Here is a 9,941-nt window from a genome sequence, read left to right on the forward strand (position 1 = left end):
GAAAACCCAGACCCAAATAGGCCTTGGAAATATGTGAAGTGTTCATATTAGCCACCTAGCCAGGCCATGTTACCACATCCTCTCTATTCAATTTTCTTCTGTAAGCATACCTTGAGTAGTCAAAATCAAACATACCAAAAACACCCACATCAATGTGTATCTTCCTAGAATTATATTTATCTCAAATAAAGATTCTCATCCCAACCAGACTCAAAACCATCTCCAGCAGAAGCCATTGGCGACTGACATCCAGTGCTATAACTTCTGTGTGTTCACAGGCTCACCAGGAACAATTCTTGCTCTTCTTCCGTGCCTGGGCCACCTGGCATGTGCTGGGAGGGGTAAACACCAAGGGATCTTTAGCACCCAGCCGTGTGTCCAAAAATCACATGGACAGTGTCACACAGTAATTTTTGGTACGTGTTTCCCGGACAGGGTAACAATCCTTGACTGTATAGATGCCAATCCGGATTTCCTAGGATCTGGCTGACTTTCTGTCCAATACACCTGGACAATGGTCTGCACCTGGGGGCCCCCAATAGCTATTGATCTTCAAAGGTGGAGTTCTGAGGAATGTCAGGAGGCTCCTAGGCCTCCGTCAGGGTCATCTTTGAGCACTGCTTCGTAGCTTGCTCAATCTGAAACATGACTCCATCCTCACAGAGCAAAATATATTCAAATAATATCTTGCAGGGAATTATCGCACCGTCCTCTCACCCAGCACCGCATGTGCTGGTTCAAACTGTCCTAGGAGAATGGGGCACAGCTGTTGCAACTGTTGCTCTGCTGGTACACAGCCTGGTGACCATCTGATTTTCAATGAATGGCCATGAAATTTACCCATGTAACAAACCTGTACATGTACCCCCTGAACCTAAAATAAAAGTTGGAAATAAAATAAAATAAAAAGTTGGAGAAATTGAAAAAATAAATAAGAATGTTAAGACACTACAATAGGGGAAGAATACAACAAACATTGCTGAGACAAGTGAATATCTACAAGCAAAAGACTGAATTGGAACCTCTACCTTACACCGTATTTAAAGATTAACTCAAAATGAATCATAAACCCAAATGTGAGAGCTAAAATATAAAATTGTTAGAAGAAAACATAGGAGTAAATATTTGTGACTTGGGGTTAGGCAAGGGTTTTTTTTAGATATGACACCGAAAGAGCAACTGACAATATTAAAAACAGATGAATAGAACTTTATCAAAATTAAAAACTTTTGTGCATCAAAGGAACCATCAATAGAGTGAGACAGCAATCCAGGGAATGGGAGAAAATATTTGCAAATCATACCTGAAAGGGGATTAATATTCAGAATATATAAAGAACTCCTAGAAATCAACAACAAAACCCAAACGACTCAATTTAAAAAATGGACGGTAGCCTGGGCAACATGGCAAAACCCCATCTCTACAAAAAATACAAAAATTAGCTGGGCATGATGGCATACACCTGTAGTCCCAGCTACTGGGGGTAAGGGGAGGGGCGCTGAGATGGGATGACCACTTGAGCAAGGGAGGTGGAGGCTGCAGTAAGCTATGATCTGGCCACTGCACTACAACCTAGGAAACAGAGTGAGACCCTACATTAAAAAAAAAAAAAAACTTGAACAGACATTTCACTACTAAAGGAGATAAACAAATGACCAGTAAGCACATAAACACATTCTTAAGATTATTAGCCATCAGAGAAATGCAATAAAAACCACAATAACATACCATTTCATATTTACCAGACTGGCTATAATAAAAAAGACAGACAAGTGTTGGTGAGGATGTGGAGAAATCAGGACCCTAATCTTTTGCAGATGAAATTTTAAAGTGGTGTAGCCATGTTGGAAAACAGTTTGGTAGTTCCTAAATTTTCACAGTTATCTAGACCCTCAAAATTTTCTGAGTTATTAGCGGGGCATGGTGGTGGGTGCCTGTAATCCCAGCTACTAGGAAGACTCAAGCAGGAGAATCGCTTAAATCCAGGAGGCGGAGGTTGTGGTGAGCCAAGATCGTGCCATTGCACTCCAGCCTGGGCAACAAGAGCGAAACTCCGTCTCAAAAAAAAAAAAAAAAACCAGAGTTATCTAGACTCAGTCCATTCTTAGGTATATATCAGAGAGAAAAAAAAAAACATATGTACACACAAAACTTGCATATAAATGTTCATAGAGGAATTATTTATAATAGCTCAAAAGTAGAAACAATCCAAATGTTCTTCTACTGGTAAATGAGTAAACAAAATGTGGTATATTCATACAATGGAATAGTATTTACCCGTAAAAATTAATGAACTATTGATACGTTCCATAACATGGATAAGCATTGAAAACGCTAGTTACAGAGGTCACATATTATAAGATTTCATTTATATAAAATGTCCAGAATAGGCAAATCCATAGAAACAGAAAGAAGATAAGTCATTGACAAAGTCTGGGTGGACCTCAGCCTCCCAAAGTCCTGGGATTACAGGCTTTAGCCACTGTGCCCAATCCAAACGCCATTCTATAGGAAATGCAGAGGACAGGGGAGCTTGTTCCATCTACTCATGTAGATGGAATTAACAATATCTAGTGCCATTTCTATAACAAAGCCAGAAAAAATGCTTATTTTCATTTTTAAGAAAAACAGTATTAAAAACAATGAGTTGACTCCCTATCACCCTTCAAAGAGAACCAAATTTTTAAAACCTCATTATGAACTCACGTATTTAGTTTCACTTAAGATTAGTATAAAAATTGTAATTTGTGTTTTTCAAAAAATTTTTCAACTTTGTCTAAATTTTCAAACTTATTGCCATATAGTTATTCATAATTTTGACTTATTATACTTTTAACATATGTAGGATCTTTCTGGGTATGTGTAAAAATGTGCCCAGATATACATTCATGATTTTTTACTCTTGTAGGTAGGTTTTATTTCAACAATAAAAGTTATTTAAAAATAAAAGAAAGAAGGCAACAAATAAGTAAAAGAAAGAGTCTTCCTTAGCCTGCTTAATTTACCCTTCATTTTTTATTTTAGGAAATATTGCCTTTCGGTATCATCTGTGTCATGGGAGAAATACATAATTTCATGCTCAATTTAGAAAGAGTCCAGATGCTGTTTCATTATTTAGTTGGCACTGGGTGGAAGTGTTGCTTAAAGAGAGACTTTTGGTGCCAGAAATTTCTTTGCAATCTATCATGTTAAACACTGTTGATTTGTGTTTTAAATGTTGCCTAATGCTTTTTGTAGTATTTGAATTCTTATTGTAAACTATAGGAGCAATCTGCAGGGAATCTCAAGACCTTTCCTGTTTCTCATTTCCTTCATTTTTGGAGATAACATCACAGTATGGAGAGAGATCCCAGTTATTTCCAAATCCATAGATTCACTAGGGCTAGGCAATGTCAAATCAGCACCTGAATAAATAAAACATGAGCCCATTAGTGCAAGCTTATGTGACCTGTCAGCATCATTAGGCTTTGCTGTGCACAGGAAGCCAGCAGGGATAAGGCCTTTCATAATTATGGCATCTCTCCAGAGAGCCTAACAAATCCAGGCTCTGCTTTTTGAATAAGCATTCCGGTGTTTACTTTCCAGGCAAGGGTCTCACTTCATTTTTAGGTTGCTGTAATTCAAACCCTGCCCTCCTAGGAGTCCTCCTGCCCTGCTGTGAATGGATGCACCCAACTAGATTCCATGGAAATTCAATTCCACCAACTTAACACACATAATGACCAAGCAGTAGCAGAGCTTATTCACCAGGGTTTACCTCCCTGATACTGGTATACTCAAAGGTAGTCCCTGCAAGAACCCTCTCATTTGACAGGATAAACTTGTTAACTTTACAATTCAAGCCCATGTAGTGCATGTTAATGTTTAGGAGTGCAAAGCTTAGGAGCATGGACCTGCACCCAAAATGTCCAGATTCAAATCCAGCCTTGTCACTTGTGTTAGTCCATTCTTGCATTGCTGTAAAGAAATACCTGAGACTGGGTAATTTATAAAGAAAAGAGGTTTAATTGGCTCACAGTTCTGCAGGCTGTACAGGAAGTACGACAGCATTTGCTTCTGGGGAGGCTTCAGGGAGTTTTTACTCATGATGGAAGGTAAAGCAAGCAGTTTACGTGGTGAAAGCAGGGGCAAGAGAGAGCAAGGCTATTCTGACATTACAACACACTTCTAAAGAACAAGAGCTCGCAAGAACTCACTCACTATCACAAGAATAGCATCAGGTGGATAATGTTAACCATTCATGAAAAATCCACCCCTATGAGCCCATCACCTCCCACCAGGCCCCACCTCCAACCCTGGAGATTACAATTCAACATGAGATTTGGGCAGAGCCACAGATCCAAGCCGTATCACCATTTACTAGCTGAGTAGCCTGAGGCAAGTTTCTAAACCTTCCTGGGCCTCAATTTACTCATCTATAAATGGGGGCCACAATATTGTCTGTCGCACTGGGTTCATGTGAGAATTAAATGGCATTATTATATATAAAGCACTTACTTAAAGAAGCGCTCTAATATAGTAAGTGCTGTATGTATTTGTTTGATTATTTTTCTCATTAGCTGTATGAGCTCACACAAGTAATAAGCTCTCTGTGCTTTAGTTTCTTATGTATAAAATGAAATAATAAAAAGAGTACCTGCTCTATAGGGTCGTTATAAATATTGACTTAGTTAATTCATATACAGTATTTAGTGAATTGCCTAGCACATAGGCAGCACCCAGTGAATTTTAGCTATTCTCATTAGATCTTTTCTATTTTTTTACATATGGAAATGCAGACAGCAGGGTAGGTTGAATGTAATTTATGCCAAGTGTTCACCGATTTTCAGGAAAAAATACTGCTTTTTTAATACATCTGTTATATTTTTCCTGTGATCAAGGAAGTACATTTTTATAATAATAAATTTGTAAAAGAGAAAAAAGTAAAATGTTCATAATCTTACTCTACAGTTACATGTACTTTATATTTTTTGAATTAGGTTGATGGAAAAGTAAGTGCAGGTTTTTGCCATTAAAAGTAATCGCATTAAAAGTAAATGGCCATTTACTTTTGGCCAGTAAAAGTAAATGGCCACTAAAAGTAATGGCAAAAACTGCAATTATTTTTGCACCAACCTAATATTATATTTTTCTTTCCAATCTCTTCTTTACTATGCACAAACTCAGAGCAGGGTAAAAGACAATCATAATTTTTAAATTTGGCCACTGATTTCCTTTTAGAGGAGAATAATTTCCCCTTAGCAAAATTGCTTAAAAAAATCACTTGGGTGGAAAGTGAGACTGTCAGGGCATAACAGGTGGTTAAGAACACAGATAGAAAGCTAAGCCACTCAGCATTAGGAATGAGCAATAATCTGGAAATACAGAGTGAGAAAAGTAAAGAGAAAAGCAGAAGAAGAGTTAAAAACATAATGAAATGGCTGAGGTTCTTTAAAGAAAAAGAAAGTGCTGGATCGTTACTGCCATATGATCCAGCAGTCCTGCTTCTGGGAATTTATCCAGAAGAATGGAAATCAGGACCTTGAAGAGATACGTGCACTCCCATGCTCATTACAGTGATTTTCGCAGTAGCCAAGATACAGAAACAACACAAACTTCCATCAAGAGAAGAATAGCTTAAAAAATGTGGCACACGCACACACACACACACGAATGTTATTCAGCCTTAAAAGAGAAGGAAATTCTGCCGTTTGCGACAACAGGTATGGACTGGAAGACATTATGCTAAATGAAATCAGCCAGGCACAAAAGGACAGACACGACATGATTCCATTTATGTAAGGTACCTAAAATAGTAAAACATAGAAGCAGAAAATAGGATGGTACTTTCCAGCAGATGGGGCCAAGGGAAGAATGGGGAGCTGTTCAATGGGTATAAAATTACAGTTACAAAAAATGAGTAAGTTCTAGAGATCTGCTGTACAACATTGTGCCTATAGTTAACAATACAGTGTTGTACACTTAAACATTTGTAAAGAGTGAAGATTTCATAAGTGTTCTTAACACACACACACATACACGGCAAAGGGACATAAGGAAACGTTTAGAGGTGATTGATATGTTTATTATCTTGACTGTAGTGTTGGTATCACTGGTGCATGTGATGTCCAAACTTACCAAATTATATACGTTCAATGAGTGTGGTTTTTATGTATATCAGTCATACCCCAGGCCAGGTGCGGTAACTCACACCTGTAATCCCAGCACTTTGGGAGGCCAAGGCAGGGGGATTGCTTAAGTCCAGGAGTTCAAATCCAGCCTGGGCAACATGGTAAAATCCTGTCCCTACTAGAAATACAAAAACTGAGGTGGGAGAATCACCTGAACCTGAGAAGGCTGAGGCTGCAGTGAGCCGTGATTGTGCCACTGCGCTCCAGCTTGGGCAACAGAATGAGATCTCATCTCAAAAAAAAAAAAAAAGAAAGAAAAAGAAAAAAGAAAAACATTATACTCCAATAAAGTTGTTTTAAAAAGGTCTGATATCATAACTTTAATCATGTGTTACATAATGCCATAAATTTCCCCAAACTAAATAGTCTATTATCACCAACAAAAGCTTTGTGTGTGTATGCATTCATATGTGTATGTGAATCATGGAATCATGCTGAGGTCCACATTTGGGCCAGTGTGGTGTAGGAGAAAGACAGCCTGCCCAGAAAGACAGTTTCTGCCAGTCAGACAGAAACTGACTATTCATGAGTATCCTTTATCTAAGAAGAGGTTCCTTAAGTTTTAGCCAAGGACAAAGCCATCCAGCTGAAGTCTACATTTCCTACTCTTGTAGTCGGGTACGGCCATGTGTAAAGTTCTGGCCAATGAATTGGGAGAAGAAATGGTGAGTGCTAGTTTCTAGAATAGACTATAAAGCCTCCAACACATGTTTGAAAAGACTGTGCATCAACCTGAGATCCTGGACTTTGAACCAGATACAATAGTTTGATAAGACTTTGTATTGCCTCCCCTGGGAAGAGCTGAGTGTATCTTGCACCAAGAGGAAGCAGGTGGTGAAAACTACACAGACTTCAAATGGGCCAGACTCTTTAGTGTCTAGTGTCACTGCAGAATTAGGGGCCACAGAGAACAACAGACAAGACGATTCTTCCCAAAGAGTAGAACCAGAGTCCAACCAAAATATCACTCCATTGCTAGCTACGGCAGGGAGTCTTCACAATCAAATGCTTCCAGATTTGATCATTGCTATGGACTACTGGTTGCTGTGCACTTTGCATTCTTTGCTTTTCCAAGTAAGGATTTTTATAACAATTGTGCTGGTCCTAGTCTGCCATTTCATATTGCATACATAGGAAGAGATACAGATAATGTGATTTTTTATAGGTCATAAGACCATGCGTAGCCATCTCCAAACGTGGTGGAGAAGAATGCACATCACCTTGAGATCCTAGCCATTAAACTGGATGAGATTTTGAGGTATCTCACTGAAGGAGGTATCAGTGTGTTTTGCACAGTGGAAGGGAAGAGTGCATTAACTTTTACATGTCCAGAAGGAACAATAGTGGCAGACTGCCAATAGTTCCCCTCAATCTCCATGTTTCCCTCCTTCCATAGTAATAGCTGTTACTGGATCCATGTCAGCCAGCTAAAGCTAGATTTTCCAGCCTCTCTTGCAGCTAGGTATGGCATGGGATATAAACAGGATTGATATGTGCTGCTTCCAGATAGTTAGTCTTGCTTCCAGATAGTTTCTCAGAAGAGTTCAGCATGCACTGTTCTGACTCCTTTTGCCTCTTTCTCAATGCTTGGAAGATGATGAGAGCTGAAAGCACTTACCAGACCTATACTTTATATCTCTAGACAAGTGCTTTACAAGGTATCTGTGGTATAGGACAATCTCTCATGAACTGATACTTTTAGGAAATATTATAAAATTAAATTATTAGAAATCATGAAGTAGATAAAAAAACAAAGACCAACCCCAAATATTTTATTATTAGAGTCAATAATATTATATTTCAATAAATATAACAAATAATATACAAAGTTTTTTAAATTGGCTACATTAAATTTACCAAAAGACATGCAAGGCTTCTTCACTGAAAAGAATAGAATATTGTTGAAAAAAATTAAAGAAGACCTTGGTAAATGGAGTAATATAGCATGTTCAAGGATGGGAAAACTCGATATTCTCAGTTCTTCCCAAATTGACTTAGGGAGTCAGTGGAATCCCCATCAAAATTCCTGCAGTATCTTTGTTGAAATTCACAAGCTAATTCTAAAACTTACGATGGGAATTCCTGCAGACCTAGGACACAAAAGTCATTTTTAAAAATATAAAGTTGGAGAGGCCAGGCATGGTGGCTTACAACTGTAATCCCAATATTTTGGAAGGCCAGGGTGTATAGGATTGCTTAAGCTCAGGAGTTTGAGACCAGCCTTGGTAGCATAGCAAGACCTCATCTCTACTAAAAATTTTAAAAATCAGGCAGGCATGGTGGCACATACCTGTAGTCCCAGCTACTCAGGAGGCTGAGGTGGGAGGATGGCTTGAAACCAGGAAATTGAGGCTGCAGTGAGCCATCATTGTGCCACTGCAATGCAGCTTGGGTGACAGAGTGAGATCCTGTTTCAAAAAGAAACAAAAAAGAAATTGGAGGAAAATATCTGTTTTCAAGATTTACTATAAAGCTACAAAAATTAAGACAATGTAGTATTAAAAAGCAAAAAGATCAATGTACAGAATAGTGAATTTAGAAATAGACCCATTTATATATGGTCAATTCATTTTCTACAAATGTACCAAGGCAATTCAACAAAGAAAGGAAAGTCTTTTTCAGAAATTGTGCTAGAACAGTTATGTATCTGTATAGGAAAAAAAGATCATTAATCCTTACCTCACACAATCACAAAACCTAGAAATATATTGTAAACCTAAATGGAAAAACAGCAATTACAAGACTTTTAAATGAAAACATAGTAGAGAAAATCTTTATAACATTAAGGTAGGCAAAGTTGTCTCATGTGGGACACAAAAAACTTAAACTATAAAAAGTATATTTATTTGGTTTTCAAAAGTCATCATTAAGAAAGTCAAAAGACAAACCACAGGATGGGAGAATTATTTGCAATTATTTACAATATATATCTAACAAAAGGCTTATATCAGGATATATGTCTTACAACTCAATAATAAAAAGACAACCACATTAAAAAAACTGAACAAACACTTCACCAAAAAAGATATGCAAATGACTAATGAACATATGAAAAGATGCTCAAGACCTCATCTCTATAAAATTTTTTTTTTAATTAGCCAAATGTAGTGGTATGCACCTGTAGGGTTATCTACTTGGGAGGCTGAAGCAGGAGGATCACTCAAGCCCAGGGGGTTGAGGCTGCAATGAGCTGTGATTGTGCTACTATACTCCAACCTGGGCAATGGAATGAGACCTTGTCTCGGGGGAAAAAAAAAGTAACATTATAGTACATTGATTGAAATAGGAATCTTGAGACATATATACACACACACATACACACACACACACACACACACAGAGAAAGAATTCTGCCTTATGGTAGGATGCCAACTGATAAATGTGGATGGGGCTGGGCATGGTCACTCACATCTGTAATCCCAACATTTTGGGAAGCTAAGGCAGGAGGATCACTTGAAGCCAGAAGTTCAAGGTCTGCCTGGGCAACATAGTGAGACCCCATCTCTACAAATAAATAAATAAATAAATAATGTGGACGGAATAACGAAATTTAAAAATCAATATTTAGCAACCACTATAGTAACAGCTGATTAAAGCAAAGAATCACAAATGAACACTAAAACTAGTGGGTGAGATTTTGATAAAGAACAGAAAATTTACACAAAATACTAAGTACAATATGTGTATTAACTTTACAGCTGAGAACTTACTTAGCAGGCACAATTTTAACCAAGCGATAAACAGTAAAATCATGTGCCTCCTAATTTAATG

At 37.8% G+C, this 9,941-nt stretch overlaps 1 pseudogene; it reads right to left on the minus strand.

Moving 5' to 3' along the window:
- Positions 1-280: 280 nt before the first annotated feature.
- Positions 281-3,856, minus strand: LOC111545640 (annotated as a pseudogene).
- Positions 3,857-9,941: the final 6,085 nt, after the last annotated feature.

This window comes from Piliocolobus tephrosceles, chromosome 7 (assembly GCF_002776525.5).
Source record: "Piliocolobus tephrosceles isolate RC106 chromosome 7, ASM277652v3, whole genome shotgun sequence".
In the NCBI taxonomy this organism is placed as follows: Eukaryota; Metazoa; Chordata; class Mammalia; order Primates; family Cercopithecidae; genus Piliocolobus; species Piliocolobus tephrosceles.